This window comes from Python bivittatus, unplaced genomic scaffold (genome assembly GCF_059951505.1).
Source record: "Python bivittatus isolate LINGU-HERP-01145 unplaced genomic scaffold, Pbiv_v1 ctg000700_np1212, whole genome shotgun sequence".
In the NCBI taxonomy this organism is placed as follows: Eukaryota; Metazoa; Chordata; class Lepidosauria; order Squamata; family Pythonidae; genus Python; species Python bivittatus.
Window position 1 is genome coordinate 39,967,005 of NW_028277098.1, and position 18,948 is coordinate 39,985,952.

The 18,948-nt window shown below is 38.3% G+C and overlaps 1 protein-coding gene and 1 long non-coding RNA gene across 12 annotated transcripts in view; both read right to left on the bottom strand.

Annotated features, from left to right (window-relative positions):
• Positions 1 to 18,948, bottom strand: part of NFIA (nuclear factor I A) — a 331,321-nt gene that overhangs the window by 206,596 nt on the left and 105,777 nt on the right. The window lies entirely within an intron of this gene.
• LOC112542529 (uncharacterized) lies at positions 1,390 to 17,832 on the bottom strand. Its single transcript, XR_003086254.2, has 3 exons — positions 4,644 to 17,832; positions 4,289 to 4,370; positions 1,390 to 4,077 (listed from the first exon to the last, which is right to left on the bottom strand). It is a non-coding gene; the product is annotated as an uncharacterized LOC112542529 (long non-coding RNA).

Consider the following 18,948-nt stretch of genomic DNA (forward strand, 5'->3'; position numbering starts at 1 on the left):
CCCTACTTATTTCAGCAGCATTAATTGTCTTGATAGTGGAGTCTGATGGCTGTATACTACGTGGGCAGATTCATTTATAAAATAGGCTGCCTGATTTAGAGTTATTTCTCAACATGTGAACAGCAGCTATCTCAGCTACCCCTATCTACCACTAATCTATGAAGAGGGCTCAACCTGAAAAGCTTCCAACTGTGATAAGCAGGAGCTATACCATCCTTCAGATCTGCGACCAATAAGCTTGACTACGTGTCAGAAAAAGTCTGTGAATGTGCCAATTTTTTTCTACCATTGGCTCTATCAAGCTCCTTGCTAAACAACAAACCTCCTTGGGCTTGCAAGGAGCAGATGCAGCAGTGGCAAGAAATATAATATGCCATTCTCTCCAATACATAATACTGTAGATACAAAAAATGTTACAAAAACTAAGTTTGATAAAACTCATAGCAAGCCTTCTGCCATCAGTGCCTTGTCTTCCATTTCATTACATTACTTCTAATATTCAAAAGAAGTTGTGAGGAGTGATTGTACGGACAGTGAAGGAGATCATTATATCCCAGATACCGATACTGACAAGGAGCTGAACGTATCACCATCTATGAGCAGCCAGGAAACTATTCAGTTAGATTGGTTTCTACAGGCAGATCACTCTAACATGTCCCCCAGAAATGGAGCTATTGGTTCTTCTAATTGGTCCAAGCTTAATCCAACAGTAATCAACCAGAAGAAAAGAATTAATTCAACATATGTCACTCACAGGTAACTATTTGTCCAAACAAAAAAAGTGAAAAGTATCTTCTCTCCATTATGTGTGAGTAAATATCACTTTTGGTGAATCAATCATTATGATGGCAGCCATATACTGCTCCTGTCAAGATAGCACATCAGAGGTATTAATGTCCTGGAGAATTGACTTGGGATTCTCCAAATACTCTTTGTAGAAAAGCAATAGTGGGACAGTGACATGTTTCTAACTCATGAGCACCTAAGAACGTCTGGTTGACCACTCTGAGTCACAAACTGCTGGACTATTATGGGCCTTCACCTGATCTAGCAGGGCAGTTCTGGTTCTTATGACTATCAGAGGCTATGCAATTCTGAGGCTAAACTCAGAACAACACAAGGACAAAGTATAGCAACAGAATTTCTGCCCTATACCCATAATCTCAAAACAAGGGAACAGGTATTCAAACCATGTATTCATCAACACAAAAAGACAATTTCTTTCCCCTTGTCTACTGGGAATTGGTATTGAAGTTTCATCAATTACTGGAAGGATACAACTGAAAAAGATAAAACTTTTCAACCATAAGTCTGGATGATTTTCAGACATTTTCAACCCTAAGTTGAAAATGTTTGAACATTCAAACATTTTCAACCCTATGTCCTGGATCACTAATGTTAAACTAGTATGATAACAGAGCAGAAAAACAGATGGAAGAACAACTCTAGCTTCTGTAGACAATTGCCACCTAAACTGAGACATAAAAAATTCATTGCATACATCTTTTCCTCCTCACAAATGCTCCAAATGAGAATCTCCAAATATCCCCAGACAAATCCCAATAACTGTAATGCATCAAACACTCACTGTGCCACTTTACAGTTACATGCAAAATTTTAATCTCTAAGAATAGTATATGCAATCTACCTTCCTTTAAGCTCTCAAGGCAAACAGTTACAAATGTGACGTATGTCATGGCCCATATACAGGGTTTTACATGTGCTTGTTTGTTTATATGATTTATATAGTCACCCACCTCACACAGCTCATGCCCTGCTGCCCAAAGATAAACAGTAACCCTACATCAATAACAACAGTGCTCATCTACCCACCTGACCCGAATGCCTGGGGAAACACCGAGTTCTTCAATTTTTTGCAAAAGACTAACCAAGTTGGGGCCATTTGAATCTCCAGGTGGATGCTGTTCCACAGGGTAGGCACCGCACTGAGAAGTCACGATTCCAGGGTCCAACAAGATGGCATTGTTTAATACAAGGGACTTGGAGCATGCCTTCTCTACTATATGTGGGACAAGCCGAAACAATGGGAGAAAGGAGATCCTGCAACTAGCCTAGCCCTATGTCAGCCTTGTGAAGTAGTCAAGACAAGAAGCACACCCAGATGAACTAACTCTGTTTTATTGTAAGGTTACATTAACAGAATCTTGCAAGTCTGAAAGTATATTTCTCCCCTGTCATCTTTACAGCCCCAGAAACTAGGAAGGCTCCTTTCTGAGATGTTTGACATGAAAGTGCCTCTTATCCAACCATTGCCCTGGCTGCGGATCTTCCTCGTCTCCCAAGGTCATTCCCACATACCATTACACCCTATGCCATGGAGAACTTCATAGGTGATGACTCATGGAGAAGTGGTGTTACATGGGCATAACAAAGAATGCCAAAAACTGTCCACATCACTGCATTATGAACCAGTTGCAGCTTCCAAGTGCGTTTCAAGGGCAACCCCATATAGAGTGCATTACAGTGTACATCATATATGGTGTGGCGGGTGCAAATGTATATGCAAATATTTAGGCACTCATGGCCAAACTGTATGTTTCATGAACAGAAGCTGAAATAATCTTCACATGGTTTAAAGTTAAACACATAACCTTTCTACAAATCTAAATATATACTATATGTGAAATCATTTAGAGAAACGAAATAAGGAAACAAGAATATGTCTGATGCAAAAGTGTGACATCCAATCAATTAATACAACGTAACACCTTCTTTGGAGGAAATAACAGCTTCAAATATTTCCTGTAAACAGCTAAAGGTCTTTTTTATTCGGTTTTTTTTTTTTTAATTTTTCCCTACTCCTCCTTGCAGAACTTTTCTAGTTCAGAAACATCCATAAGTGTCCTTGGATAACACTGTAGGGTTGAGATCTTAACAGACTGCCAATAACATTCAAGTCTGAGGACTGCGAAGGACATTTCAAAACTTTTATCTGCAATTTGTAAGTAATTGCATATAGACAGTAAATATATATTCAAATTTGAAGTTTTTGTCTTTAATTTTACATTATGTAGGTTATGTTAGCTTCTATTCACTTCAGCATTCATTGATACGTACAATTTGACCAGGAATGCCTGAATTTTTGCATGCAAATGTATATTCCTGACATAGCGTAAGACCAAAATCCACTGTTTTAGGCCAAAATATAAATGGTTCTTACCCTTGTCAATAACCTGAAGATACCTAGCCTTTGGCCACACTTTTTCAGATGTGGCTTCAACTGCCCTTTTAGATTTATACAGCTGTTCCTAGAGGTGTCACAGTTCAAAAGGCTAAGACCTTCTCCCAATCACTACCTCTGTTCTTATACTGGTAAAGTATATCACACTGTTCATACAAGTAGTTATGACAATATTGAGGGGAAAAAATAATTCTTGCTCAGCCCTCAATGCCACATCTTTTCATGCTGCTGTTTTCCTATACCATGGAATATTATTGCCTGCTAAGTGCTGTCAGTCTTACCCATTCCTCCCCCACCTCATATATACACTTGGCTTATTATCCCAAGCAGTGAATAGAGACATAGAATTGATCTACTAAGGTCTTGAGGCCTGAAATATCTTTCTTCTCTTTCTGGTGTTTCTGTGGCAGTTACTCCTGTTAGAACATATTAGAGGACCCCAACCTCCATTCAGATCAATATGCCCTATTCCCCCCGCAAAAGCTGCAGTGAATAACTGGAAGGAAGGCAACAGCTAACTCTCATGATGATAAAAGTAAAATATTGTTTTTATTGAACAGCATTGGTTAAGTTGGAAAATCCTGACAGCCTTACACAAGAAAGGAGCCGTAGCTCTAAAACCACCTGTGTGATAGGCAGAAAAACAACAGCTGCAGCACTTCTTATCATTCCATGTTCAGTAAGTTGCCCATCTTGTATAATAATCTGTTATTCAAGCACAGGACTTCTGAAAGGACAAAGAGGGAGGCAGTCTCAAAGGAGAATTATTCCACTGCGGTTTTCTGCTTCAGGTTTATCTAGAGCTTCCTTATCCTGTGCATTACACTAGAGGTAGTGAACATCCTTGTCTCTTCATTTGCTGCTTGTCAGGTTACCTGCAGAGAAAGGATACATATGAAGTAGCAATGGTCGTAGTAGATCTTGTGTTTAGATGCAAGGTAGGTGGACAAGAGGTTCAGAGAAGCCGTTACTCTTCCATTTCTCATTACTCAGTGTCATTCCCCCTTTTGCCCTGTCCTTTCAATGTCCACATTTGATGGCTCTTCTACAGGTAACAGATAACGTAGTGATTAAGGCAGTACTCACCTATCTTACGTTGAGAGCTGTTGTGGATTTCTGATGGCAATGACTAATTTTTTTTCCTGCTCAATGTGTCAGATTTCTGATTCTGCAAAGAAAATAAGTTCATAAGTAACTAGCAGTTGTAAAAGTCTGGAATGTCTGATGCTCACCCATACACATGCCTGTAAATCCCACTGCCCTTACTTTTACTTACATTTACTTTACATTTGGGGCTTTGGGGCCATTAGGACCCTTCTTTCTGCAGAAGGCACTTGCTCTACGTCCCATTTGTAAAACTTGTTTAGCTACTATTGTCTTTTCTCATTATTACCCTGAGGCAATCTTTCCTTTCTCGATATTCCCCCAGTCACTGGCTTACCTCTGTGGGAAACTTTATCAATGCAGCCCCAGTTGCAGGATTGAAGTTGAAATTCCAGCTCTGTCCTTTTATCTGGAGTCCTGAGGCAGAGTATCTCTAAGGGTTCTGAGAAATCAAGTATTAAAATTATGCCCTCCCTAGGCCTTGGCTATGTGAGCCAAATACTTCACCAGATGTTCTCAATCACTGAAGTTCCCATTTATGAATGCCAAGCTCTGTAGAAGAGTACTGAAATCTTGCCCCCTGATGTATGAGATTTATGACCACTAGCTAGGTCTATACACTGCTGCTGAATTGTGTGGATGCACATCAGACCTATCCTCCATTCTAGTTATGAGGATAAAGGGGAAATATGTCTGGGTTTACCCATTGATTCAATAACATTATGCTGTCCTGGAGGCAGTGATGATTTCTGGGCAAAATGGCCATTCATTCCTGACCAGTAGCACTAATGTCAGTTATGTCAGTACAACAGTAACAGATTGACTTCAGTGACATACAGCAATACCAGATTCTGCTGGTGGTTCATAAAATGTATTGTTGACTGTTTCCCTATCTAGCAGATCTAACTTAAGGACAGATTGATTTTAGCTGCTTTGTCAAGAATATAACAACATGCATGCTTTAGCATTCAGTTCTTAACTTTTTTCACTGACAACTTTGATTTTAAGAATTTAAAACTTATTTTTAGCACTAAAGTTAAAATTTTGGGTTTGTGGGCTCTTGAAATAAAAACAGTTGTGTTGTTTTAAATGTTCCATACAATTTAGAACTCTGGATTGGAAAGCATTGGGTTAACGTGAATAATACAGTGCAAGTTTGGGAGGAAAAAATCCTCACAAAAGTAATTTTAATCCATTCTTTCTCCCTCCCTCCCTCTCTCCAGCCCTCCTGTTTTATGTTTGAAACTGTATGATTGTATTCATTCAATACATTACAGTACTATTTCCTCCCTTATTCTTCTGAAATAACATTTTTAAAGTGCCATTTTGAGCTTCTGTTATAAAAAAAGAAAGAAGCACTGGTGTTCTGTTCTTGTGAGCCTTTGCTCATTTTGAGTCCTGTTCCTATTACACAATAATGTGTTATTTTGTTGAATTCTGGCATCTATCTCACTCGTCTGGTCAAGTGCCAAAAATTTAGAGTGTGTCAGTCCACCAGTTCCTCTGCAGAGAAGCTCTCTTCTCGCCCAGCGAGTGTTCTGTGCTTTTGGATTGAGGCCAGGAGGGGAAATCCATTTTCCATAAAGAATGCACACAGCTCAAGTGCTTGAAGATTTTTTTTTAACCTACTAAAATAACTTTGTGGACAAACGCCAGCTTGCAAGACACGTTCGGCAAAGAACATTTGGCATCAAAAACAAGGTAAAGTAATCTGTCGAGGTAACAAAGTTTTTAGAAACAAGGAAATGACTGTAAGTGCATTCGTGGCATGTCATGTGATTTGGCACAGACTGTATGATTGGCCGGCACTGAAGTAAATACAGCCGCCATGTAAGGAGTCTGAAAGCTTCGCCCTTTGCTGAATTCTTAAAATGGCGGACTTACTGCGCTCCATGAGAAGCAAAATGAGAGCCAGTCTCAGATTTTTCTCCCCCTCTTTCTGCCTCTCTGAAGTTTTTATAAGCCTTACAGATTTGAGTAGAAACAGATTTCTCACAACTTGCTCTGCTTCTCAGTTTCACAGTTCAGCATACACTCAGGCTCTGTCAAAAGCTTGACAGCGTTCCAGGGAAAATATTAACTGTAAACTTTCCAACAGGAATTAAAGGAACAGAGCTCACATCAGGATGCTCCTCTTTTAAAAATATATCTAAGCCTGATGTTTAAACAAATTTGTGAAGTTTATGTTACAAGATATACAGTTGACACTGAAATAGACTCAAATGGGGCTCCGTTTCACCACGTCATGAATGCCATTAAAAAAGGACACATATCCTTTTTGGTGAAAGAGCCCAACTGCTCTCCCCCTTTCTTGCAGGCCTGACCAGTTGAACACTGCATGCTCTGATGTATAAATATTTGCCTCTGGCTAAAGTTCAAGCAACCCAGTGTGGCTGCCAGACACAACAGAAAACCAACTTCCAAGGGAAAGTGTTTACTGCAGCATTGGCCGAAGAAGCCAGCGCCAGCAAACTATCAAGTCTGATTGGCCCACGCCTGCAAAGGCTTATCATAAAGTACCTGGCTAGATGCCACTGGTGCGTTCCCACCCCTTTTATTAATGGCTGATTTATCTAACACAGCTTTTCCATGGTTAATATGTTTATAGCTAGGACCAATTCATTTACACGTCTTGTCAGTTTGAGAAGGTAGGATGAGTCACATGAAAACAGCTGTCCCATATTTTTACTTTCAGTATGGATTTTGAGCTTAATCCTCTGTTTATATAAAAAGGTACACTCAGAGTTAGAAATCATTCTTCTGCAAACGAACATCATCAGCTTAAGAGAAGAGGAAGAGCATTAATGAGGATAACAAGACCCAGTACATTTCCACACAATGACTTGTTTGACCTTTGCGTTTCTAAATCTAAGCCCCTCTTTGGGAAAAAAAAAAAATTAGACGTTTCTCATCCCTGCTGATATTGAGGAAGAAATGACAGTTCCCTCATGGCACAATGTTGAATTATGTGCAGGCTCACTAGGAAGAAGCCCTCAAGGCTACGTACCTCAATTTGAGGGAATATTTTTGGTAACTCTCTGGAAAAGTCTCCAATTCAATACAAATCTTAGCTACAAATCAGAGGGGGGGAAAAAACATATCCAGTTACAGTCAGCCGGTACACCCAGATGAGTGAAAAAAACTGAAGCATTTCAGAACGGACCCTCCCTAGTTTTCCAGGGAGTAAAAGGAAAGGTGGGGAGAATTACTTTCAGACTTGCAAGATTCTGTTAATGTAACCTTACAATAGGGATACAGCCAGTACTCCTGGTTCTGCTTCTTATCTGGATTACCCTGAAGGGCTAACATCATGTCCAGGAAACTATCTGCTCTGCTGAGACACCAGCTCCATTTGCCTCTTTTCCTCAAACTGTTTCCATTCAATTAGTCAGTGCTGCATGCCCAAATAATTAGACACATGGCTAACTGAAATACTTTCTGCATATAGATGTACATTTCTGGATCTGTAAAGAGATATACACTGCTCTCAGGTGCTAAATATTTCAGGCAATTAAAGGTGAGTCCTAGGTTTTCCCACTGCATTTTACTACGTTACCCACATTTTTGTTATAAAACAACGTTTCTTTGATTGGAGATTCTATGCAAACAATTATCCTCTCATATAGATAATCAACATTTTATCTTAATGTAGAAGTTAGATTGTTGCCGCTGTTTCACTGGTCAGTATTTCATATGGATTGCCCCATTGTTGCTATTGCTGTGTTTGACTTTTAGTTTCTAAATGTATTTTCAGATGTTGAGTTAAATAGTTTTAATTTCAGTTATAAACTGCTTTGGGAGCTCTTAGAGCTGGAAGGCTGTATATGAATCTATAAATAGATCAATAATCAAATACGGTAGATAAATAAATAAAAACTCCCAATGCATTTTCTTGGCTAGAAATAGCATTAGAGGCAACAGTCACATAGTGAAGGAAAAGCTGGTTGCAAGAGAAATAATAGCAGCAGGAAGTAGGAAAATTAGCTATAAGTCAGAGAAAAGAGAAGGAGGAGGCAGAATTTTAATTTAGATAAGTAGATAATTGGAAAATTATAAGAAATATAATGGAAGTTATAGAAATGATTGATTCAGAGCTGGTTCATCAGTAGAGAGGTTTTCTGTCTCCTTCTCCATTTAAATTTCCTTGTTCAAAATTAAGGTCACTCTTATGTTCATGATATACTGTATGCTGTGTTTTAAAAATTACATCATTGCACTGGAATGATAAAGTGTGTTACTTCAGAGGAGGAAAGGTAGTTCCAAGATGAATAAAGGCAAACCCAAGAGATTTAATTTATCCCACTGAACCCTATTTGTTCACAGAATTTACATTTCCTATTACCACAATCCTCTCAAAACAGGTTTATTTTAATATTTTCAAGGTACTGTAATTTCTTTTCTTGTAAATTCTAAGAGACAAGAAAATAAATCACTATAAAAGCAGCAGATCACAGTAGAGTTGAATGAATTTAACTGTGGAGACTTTCCTATTTTTTTTTAAAAAACTCTCAGTTCTATAACATTCAATCTGGAAAAAAATATTTCTATATATCAACATTCATTGTGGTCTACCATAGAGGAAAAAAAGTCTATTTACCCAAACCCATTTCTGTTTGAAATGCGTTTAACTAATTTAACCTACTTTTAAAAACTAAAGTTCTGTCATGTAACAATAGAAAGAATGAACATTTTAAAATAAATATAGCCCTTCAATTCATGATCAAATGATTTAAATAAAATTTACATAAATGTCACACTGATGCTCTAGTATGTTCACATGAATTAACTTGAATCAAACTAGACCAATGCAGAATTTTTACCATCAGGTTAATAAAATCATGTTGTTAGCTTTATATTATAATTTATCTGTTTATTTATAGTGTTTATATAACACAGTATTTTCAATAACATTCCCAATGGTTTATATGTAAAAACAAAACATTAACTTAAATTCAATTAAAAATAACAAATTAAACAAAAATGTACACTGACATACCATGTAGTGGTAGCAATTACATCTTAAATACTCTGTGGAACTGTACCATTTCTAAAGCCTTCCTAAACAATGTCAAGGTCAACCAAACATCTGGGGGAAGGCTGTTCCAAAGAGAAAGGGCTGCAAGTGAGAAACAGTGCCTCCAGGCTTCTTCATCAATATTTTGAATGGAGAGGAAACTTAAGTGTCCCCTCCTGTAATAAGCATTCAGAACAGGATGCTTTTATTTGAAGAACACAGTCCTGAAAAAAACTGGAAACCTTGAAAGACGTTATAGGTTAAAGACTTTATAGGTTAAAACCAGCATTTTGGAAACCTACTGGAAGTCACTGAAACACTCACAACTGGCATAACACAGCTGTAATGCTTCTCATCCAGCAGCAGATGGGTTGACCCATTCTGTATGAATGGCAGTTTACTAGTAGTCTTCATGAGCAGCCTAATGTAACATGCACTGCAGAAGTCTAAGACCTCCTACTTCAAGTTGGATTGCAACTGATACACTAGACTAATCTGGGCAATGGATCTCCTGGTTATAGTCGTCTTCTGCAAATCCAGCAGCAGCTGTTGAGTCCAATACAAGTCTGAAGTTGCAGACCTACTCTTTCAGGAGTGGTGCCACTCAGTCCAGAATCAAAACAAGAGTCGACAGACAGCCAGGTAGTTTTTGTACAAACAAGACCTCTATCTGCAAAGGTTTAATTTTAGCTTCTTTCATTCATTAAGTCCCACAGACTCTAGATTCCAGGCTGAGACCTAGCTGCATCCACAGCTTGACCTGAGATGGAGATGTTTAACTGCGTATTCAGGATACTGATACCTCATCCTGAACTGATTGATGACCCTCCCCAGCAGCTTCATATAGATGTAAAAAATCACAAGAGAGTGAGACAAGCTCTGTGGCACCACCCAGGGGAGAAACTACCAGGCCAACTTCTTAAGTCTTAATTTGCATAGCTGTACATTCAAATTCAGTAGTACAAATGCAAAAAAATGCCCTGGTACTTAATCTCATTTTCTACTGCGATTTCATGAAATGGCTCTGAACGGCTACACTTGGCTGGTCCCATCTTTCTCCAAATCACAAATCATCTGTGATGTCACTTATGTCACTTTATCTTAAACCTAGGTATCCCAGCACTAACAGTATCAAGAGGAGGTCAGACTGAAACACGTAACAGAATCATAAAGAAATGTTCTGTTCCACTGAGAACACAACACAATTAATTCTGGAAGATCCTTCCTTCTGTTGCTCTGTTTGTCAGAAAGGTCAAGATGATTAGTTCTTGTATACTCACTAGTAGTCATCAAAACAAAACATATGTAAAACCATAATGCAGACCAAGTATACACAGTGAGAAAGTAACCTAGTTACATAAATATGAAAATCTGCCTTTTAATAGTGTATTTGATCTGTATTTTAAACATTATTAGACAATAATAATGCTCAAATGCAGATGATATAATAAGCAAGTTATGTACGCATCCTAATTTTAAGTCCTAGGTCATTTGAATGAAAGGAGAATCTCAGCCCTTTTCTTTTTTTTAATCAGCAATATCCTATGCATTGGAATCCTAAAGATGTGTACTCCAAAGTCTCCTTCCATGAAAAATGGCCTATTCAATATTAGTTCCAGAATTTCAGAATTTTCTTAATTTTGTCCCTTAATATTGTCGCTTTACTCTGACAAAAGCTCTGATCAGATCTTGAAAATAACATTTAATTCTTCCATGCCATGATCAAAATATAGTTCCCAAAACTAAACCTGAGTATTCCAGCCCTATAGGAGATGAAAAAATAAAAAGCTTTCTCTAAAACTGGGGGATTTGAAAAATCACATTCTGGTCTTGGCCATCTGCTGAAATCCAATGGATCACTGGAATCTTTCTGTTTCTTTCAGAAGGTATAGCAGGTGACCTACCTTGGAAAAAATTTTGAACTGCCATAAATACATTAATGATAAATAATTAACAAATCCTGTAGATTAGTGGGGAAATGGAAAGTTGTTTAGCAATGGTAATTAGTGAACTAATTCCACTAGCCTATCAATCAAGAGTCTGAAACAGGCACCAATGTACACACAGAGTTCTTAAACAGCAGTAATTTCCCCAAGTATAAAATGATGCAAAAGTATAATGCACATCTAGAATTGTGTTTCACATTGCTGTGCTTGGGCAAGTCTTTCTATGTGCAGGAATGCCTTGTGTGCATATCAGCCCCTGCGCCCACAAGGACTGTACGGATTGGGGCTTTTATGTTGTGTTAATTACTGAATCAGCATATGTACCAAACGGATACAAAATGCTATACTCCATAAAATCCTACAACATGTGCACCTAAAGGGCATTTTAAAATGTTCAAACAATAATCAAATAAAACTAACAGCATCCAATTGTGCTTTCTTTCATTGTATATTAATGTCAGTATAGTCTGAAGTAATCAAAATGCCAGAAATATAAATATTCCCTTTAATGCCACTGAATCCATCATTTTACTAGGAAAAGGCTTAGCTGTGTTATTTGCAATTCCCCCACTGCACAACAATGTACATTACTGTCTGTAAGCTCTAATTTGGCATAGCGCATCATTAATGACCTGAATGGTGGCTGTTTCACACATACATATTTAATTACAACAGCTGAACAAATTACATATTTATGCTTTATAAAGGGGATTGCCAGTCTAATTCATTTGCTATGCATGCAGGTACAGGGCTCCATCTGCAGCAGCATCTGCACAACAAGAGCTAACAATTATCCATTGTGCAGTGAGTATATCTGGTGAAACCTGTAAGAGATGCAATCGCATTAACCACTTCACTACATACGTGCCATTATTTTTCTCAATGGCCCTAAATATTTTAAATAATGGATTATTAACCATAATGATTCCTTGCATGTCTTTCAGCACGCTCCCCAAAGCACTTTACAAACAATAATGAAGAAAACCTTGGGAAAAGCCCTTTGGAGGTACAACTCAATGCAGACTGGCTTTATGGCTGAGGAAGCAGCCCAAAGGTTAAGTGAAACTAAGATAGTACGACAAGGAAAAGAGCAAGAAAACAAAGCGACATCTTCTCTTTCTCAGACTCTTTCATACTTTCTCCAGGTAGCATTATTCGTCCATTGCTGGGGGTGGGGTGGGGGAAGTCCTAGATTCTTAAGGACTAATAGAGAAAGCATGAAAGAGTTTGAGAAAGGTAAGTGGCTGTTTTTTTGTTGCTGAGTGGAACATTTGCCAATAAGTGTGTTACACTTCTGCTGAAACAACTGCATCGGTGCTGAATAAAGAAATACCCTAAAAACCTAAGACCTGCATACTTAACACAATGACTGCCCTGTTTTACAGACCTGGATGACCACAGAGGTCATCCAAGGAGACCCTGAGGCTTATGCCAAGAACCACAGAGCCTCGTCCTATATTTACTCACAAACAAACCTTATCTGGAGTGATGCCTAAACTCAAGAATGCTCTCCCTTCTGCAGTCTGGGAGGTGGTCACCATCACATCATTCAGAGGGCTGTTAAAGGAGTCCCTCTTCTTTCAAGCCTTGCCAGAGGGATGAATAATCCCATTTTGGTTTTGTTGTTCATGATCTCCCTTCTTTTTAATGGTTTTTTTATATATAGATTTCATTATTGTATTTTAATCATTTTACCGTGAACCACTTTAAGATGGACTATATCTATAGAAACCCATTAAATAAATAAATATGATACCGCAAATAAATTGCTCTACAAAGTTATTATGGACTCCAAAAGGAAAGACTTGCCTTCCCCATCTACACACGTGCTAGGATGGATAGGCATAGGTGTGATAGGTGCTATATGTACCTTCCACATGCAGCAGAGGTCATGACACTATTGGCATGGGGAAGACCAATTTCTTTCACTAACAGGAGAGAGGAGAATTAATTAATTTAAGAGGCACATGACTACATAAACCATACCGAGGTTTAAGGCATTCATTTTCTCCCTTATATGACTTACTGTCACAAAACACATAAAGGACAAACAAATTAGCACCACCCCACTCTAAGGATTCTCTATGGACCCTAACAATAATGATGGTGAGTACATGCAGCACAGTATTCCTGGACTGAATGTTCTGCTAAACCAAACATTGTCACTTTGGGCTATAAAGTCATCTGCTAATGAAAGCTAAAATTTGCAATCCTAGATATACTGTAAGTCCCAATGAAATCAGTGTAATGTAGTTCTGAATAGACATTTATTTATTTCTTTATCTATCAAATTTATACGCCACCCATTTCACTGTATAAGTGACTCTAGGTGGCTTACAAGTAAAAAAACAATAAAAAAACAATAAAAGTGTTTACAAAAATATACAAAGTTAAAAGATGAAGACAGTGTCCTCAAGCCACCAACCACCCCCAGTGCTGTGAGCCCCCATTAACCCCATGCTAGTGACAGAGCCAGCTCTTAACACTCTTCTGGAAGGCCAGAAGAGTGGGGGCCAATCTCACCTCACCGGCAAGATGTTCCACAGGACGAGGGTGACAGCAAAAAACACTCTCCTCCTAGACCGCGCCAGTCGAAATTCTTTAGCCAACAGGGTCCATAACATGCCCTTCCTGCCAGACTGGGTGGGATGGGCCAATGTAATCAGGATGAGATGGTTTCTCAGATAACCTCGGCCCATGCCATGAAGGGCTTTAAAGGTCATAACTAATACCTTGAATTGGACCCAAAAGCAAACTGGGCACCCAATGCAGCTCACGCAGTAGTGGTGTTATGTGTGCAGCCCTAGAAGCCCCATAACAGCCTGCATCCTTACATTCTGCACCAGCTGCAGCTTCCAGATACTTTTCAAGAGTAGCCCCATGTAAAGCGTGTGCAATAGTCTGTATGGAAGATGACCAGGGGATGACTAACTGAGAAAGGACTTTCTAATCCAGGAACGGGAGCAAATGGCACACACAATGGAATTGAGCAAAGGTTCTCTGAGCCACAACTGCCACCTGCTCCTCAAGGAGTCATCTCCAGGAGGACCCCCAGATTACGCACCAGGTCTGTCTGAGGCAGTGTAACCCAATCCAGGACCATAGACAGAAGAGCCCCAAACTCACAGCTACTCCATCTTACCAGGGTTCAGTTGAAGCCTGTTGCTCCCCATCCAGACCCCCACAGCCTCCAAGCACCGTGGAAGAACTTCCACAGCATCACTTCACCCAGGACAGAGATTTTTAATTGAGTATCATTTGCATACTGAGGATACCTCATCCCATGGTGATGGATGATCTCACCTAGTGGCTTCATGTAGATATTAAACAGGATCAGAAAGAGCCCTGAGCCCTGTGGTACTCCACAAAGCAGGGGCTGTGCGCTGGACCTCTCGCTCCCTATCAGCACCGATTGGGACCAGCCTCAGCGGAAGGAGGTGAACCAGCACAAAACTCTGCCCCCACCCCCAACTCTCATAGCCAAACCAAAAGGATACCATGGTTATAGGTAATGTATTGTAAGTTAGGGACTGGGAGTACCAAGCATGAAGTTATACTGTATGAGGTTTAATTAAAAAAAAAGGAGTTACTCATCATGAGAAACACAATTCAAACCCACAGTACTTAAAGGTTTTGCTTCTTCAGGATCAAATGTGCTTTTAAGCTAAGATGTTCAAATGAAATTGTATTCCTCTATTTTATTTTTAGACTATGCTGGGACATATCTTGTTGGCATTTTGTTTCTGCTTTATATATAAAGTGGGAAGAATGTGAAGGATTTCCCAATTTTATCTTAATATTACATACATAGCTGCTCAGGTGAATGTCAAGAAACAAGGTTAGATAAATGTGAAGAAGCAAGTGGTACTACACATGAGTAGAAACTGGGCACTACTGAGTGAAGAAAATATATACAACTAACAAGGATGGGAAATCTTAAAAATGTATTTAACATGAAATAAGTTTTGAAGAGGGCATTGGAACATCTGAGAAACCAATCAAGAATAAAATGAAAAACTAATACAGGGACAAGGCCGCAATATTTTAACTTCATTTTTTAAAAAAATGTATATTAAAACAATGAAGCTCTATGAAATGTTATCTCTATAAAACAACAGCAGCAGAAAAGAAAAACCAGCATTTCATTTAGTCCATTTCCAGAATTTCTTAAACTTTATTTAAACTTTATTGCCCCTTGAAAATAGGCTTCATATTTATGAATTTCTTCATGAACTCCACTTTTTCTTGCCTCCCTTCTGGCAAAAGGAAATTGACCTTATATTTGTTTGCACATTTGAGAATGCAAGCACAAGGCCTATATACCTGATATAATGCTGTATAACATTCAAATGGGTAAGTATCTTATGAGATAAAAGTATACAGGTAGGCTATACAGGTACTGTACATCATGAGAAAAATCCTAAGATGATCCATCAAGTGTCTGAAAATACCTCCTTCTTCATGAACCTTCATATTGACCTTTCTTCCCCTGCACTAAGTGAAATACCTCTAATAAACCACTCAGAAAGGCCTGCTGAAAATTCAAAATCCTTCAGTAAAATGCTCACTGTTGTAGCCTGCTACACAAAATATCAAAGAACAACCACCAAACTAATTAGGGGACCAGATAAATGGATTAAATGATTAACACTTCAGAGAGCTAAACATTTACAGCTTGATTATGCAACAGCATCAAAGATGGCTCTAAATATTTAATAGTATAAACATCAGGAAGAGTAATACAAGATGATAAAGCTAAGAACCAAGTTATTAAATTAAGAAAGGAAAAATTATTCTGGAGATTAAGAACATTGTCCTTGCAACAAGATAGACTGGCCTGCAAAGAATCTCACAAGGGAACTGATGAAAAGGCAATGCTGGACAAAGTAAATGTACTATAGGGAGCAATTGTACAATAGCAAAACATACTGACCTACTGGATCTTCTACATCTATAATTTTCATGGTTCTATAAGAATATTAAAGAACTTTCATATACCACATTTCATATAGTCAATATGCAGCATAAGCACTGTATTACAGAATACAACACGGTGAGGAAATTGGCAGCAAATTAATAAATCAAGACCCTTTCCATTATAAATTAATCTTAGAAAACAAATGGGTTTAAAAAGGCTTCTTTCCCAAGATGCAGCTTTTTGTATTCATCCAGTATAACATGCCTAGAATACATGTGTTTTCATTATGTTAGGGTGAGTCTCTAAGTATCATTCACTCCTTTTCTGGTGGCCATTCAGAGCTTAAACATTGTTCCAGAAGATCCAGGGACACTGATAGCATTCTGTAGGGGGGAGACAGTAAAAGCCAAGATGGCAGGTGCCAAAATGGTAGATACCACCATGAGATCTTGCCCTTTATATGTGCATTGACATTTCATGCACGTACAAGGCTGCAGTCACTACTGCCATTTTGGCTTTTGGGCCTCCTTTCTGCCAATATCCTTCATTGCCACCATCTACATGTAAAGGTTAATTGTCGACTATGGAAAAGTCTTCTCTATGGTCACTTTGGAAATGAAAATCAAGATTTTCAATTGCTGGAAAAACTCTACTGATAAGAGAATTGCATAGCATTTTCCCAATACTTGAAAGGGAACAAGAGAAAAATGAAGGTAGTACACTAACTGAACAGAACTAAAGTCTTAAGCTTACTTACCTCGGAGCAAGCACCACTGAATTCAGTGAACTTGCATTTAGTAAGAGTGACAACCCAACTCAATGGCCTACAATGATATTTACATTTTTGCAAACAGAAAAATAACTGAAGTATCTTTTTCTTTGATTGCACTCCAACTTATATGGAGCTACACAGATCTGTCCTCAGCACAGGAAAAAACATACATATCAACAAATACATATGCAAGTGAGCTGTGTGTGCACATTTGCTGGATAAATAAATCTCCACAATTCAGTTTGAGGAACCTCAGATATCAAGGTAGGTAAACTGGGCAGTAAAAATAATTTTTTGTGATTTTAATCTCTTTTTCTGCCTCACCTTCCTTTATTGGGGGGGGGATCTTAAATTTGGAATTAAATAAAACGATACTCAGCACATGCATGGAGCAGAAAGTCAATAAAAGTTACTGTTATATGAAGATGATGTTCTCTGTCTTTTTAATGATTATAAAATATCTTCCCAATTTGTAGAAATAGTATAGGAATGTGGTAAATATTCTGGATACACATTAAATTTGGAATAAGTCTAATATTATGCCAACTGGTGATAAGGTAGTGGGTAAAAATTAAGATTGATATTAAAAGTCTCAATGTAATAACCCCTTAGAAACTATTTTGTTTTGTAAACATTAATATTTCTTACTCTGATAAAACCCAAGTATCACAAGATGAATGAAAATACCAATGAGTTCATGGGAAAGACTAAATGAGATTAAAATTAATAAGGCTTCAACAATGGTATATTTTGCCTGCATCGCTTATGCTAGTTCAACTGAAATATTTTAAAAAGATTGCAAAGTTAACAGTCAATTTCTTAAAAGAAGGAACAAATAACTAAGACTTCTCTTTTAAATTCAGTGGCAGTTTTAATTTTCCTAATTTTAAAACATACCACTATATTTCTTAAATAATTTATTAGAATGAAAACAAAAAACAGAATATGTACCATTGTGTGCTCAATTGAACAGCTATTATTTAACACTCTTGAAATGCTGGTAAACGCTTTGTTTTAAATATATGTGTTTAATTATATATGGTTTTTCCAGCATTTAAAGCATACATATTTGGGCATTACTAGGTAACGTTACTAAGAATTATTAAAATTCTTAGTAACTAATGAGAAACTGAGAGATTGAAATAACCCCTACTTAAATTGTTTTTTTAAGAAAGTTTGAGCTGAAAATAGGACGCTTGCTCTTAATCAACTAATTATTGATACAGTTTTAAAACTTTTGAAAAATTACTATAGATATAAATTTTATCAAAAACAAGCAAATGGCAATAAAAAAAATTCCCTTCTCACCCCTATGGCTGGTGTGTGTCTTCCTCAATCTCAGGTCCTCTACCAGAGGCCTGGGAGTTTGAGGGATCCGTGCAGTATCTGAGTTGTTCCTAGCACTGCACTTTTCTGGATAGAGAGATCTAATGTCGTTCCTGGGATGTGTTGCAGTCATTCTCCCAGCTTAGGAGTCACAGGCCCAAGTGCTCCTACCACACTGGGACCACTTTGGCCTTTACTTTCTACATCCTCTCTAGTGCCTCCTTCAGGCCTGGTACTTCTCCAGCTTCTCATGCTCCTTCTTCCTGATGTTGCTGTCACTTGGCACTGCTACATCTATCACTACTGCTGTCTTCTGGTCCTTGCCTACCACAATGTCTAGTTGATTGGCTAGTGCCTGCCTATCCATCCAGATCTGGAAGTCCAACAGGAACTTAGCCCTGTTATTCTCCACAACCTTCTGTGGAGTCTCCCATCTGGACTTGGGAGGGACTAGCCCATACACTGTGCAGATGTTCCTATACACAATGCCAGCTACTTGGTTGTTCTGTTCAGTATATGCTATTCTTGTCTGCATTTTACATCCTGCCACTATGTGTTGGACTGTCGCTGAGGCCTCTCTGCATAGTCTGCACTTGGGTCCTTTCTAATGTGGTAGACCCTTGCTTCTGTGGATCTGGTGCTTAGTGCCTGTTCTTGTGCTGCTAT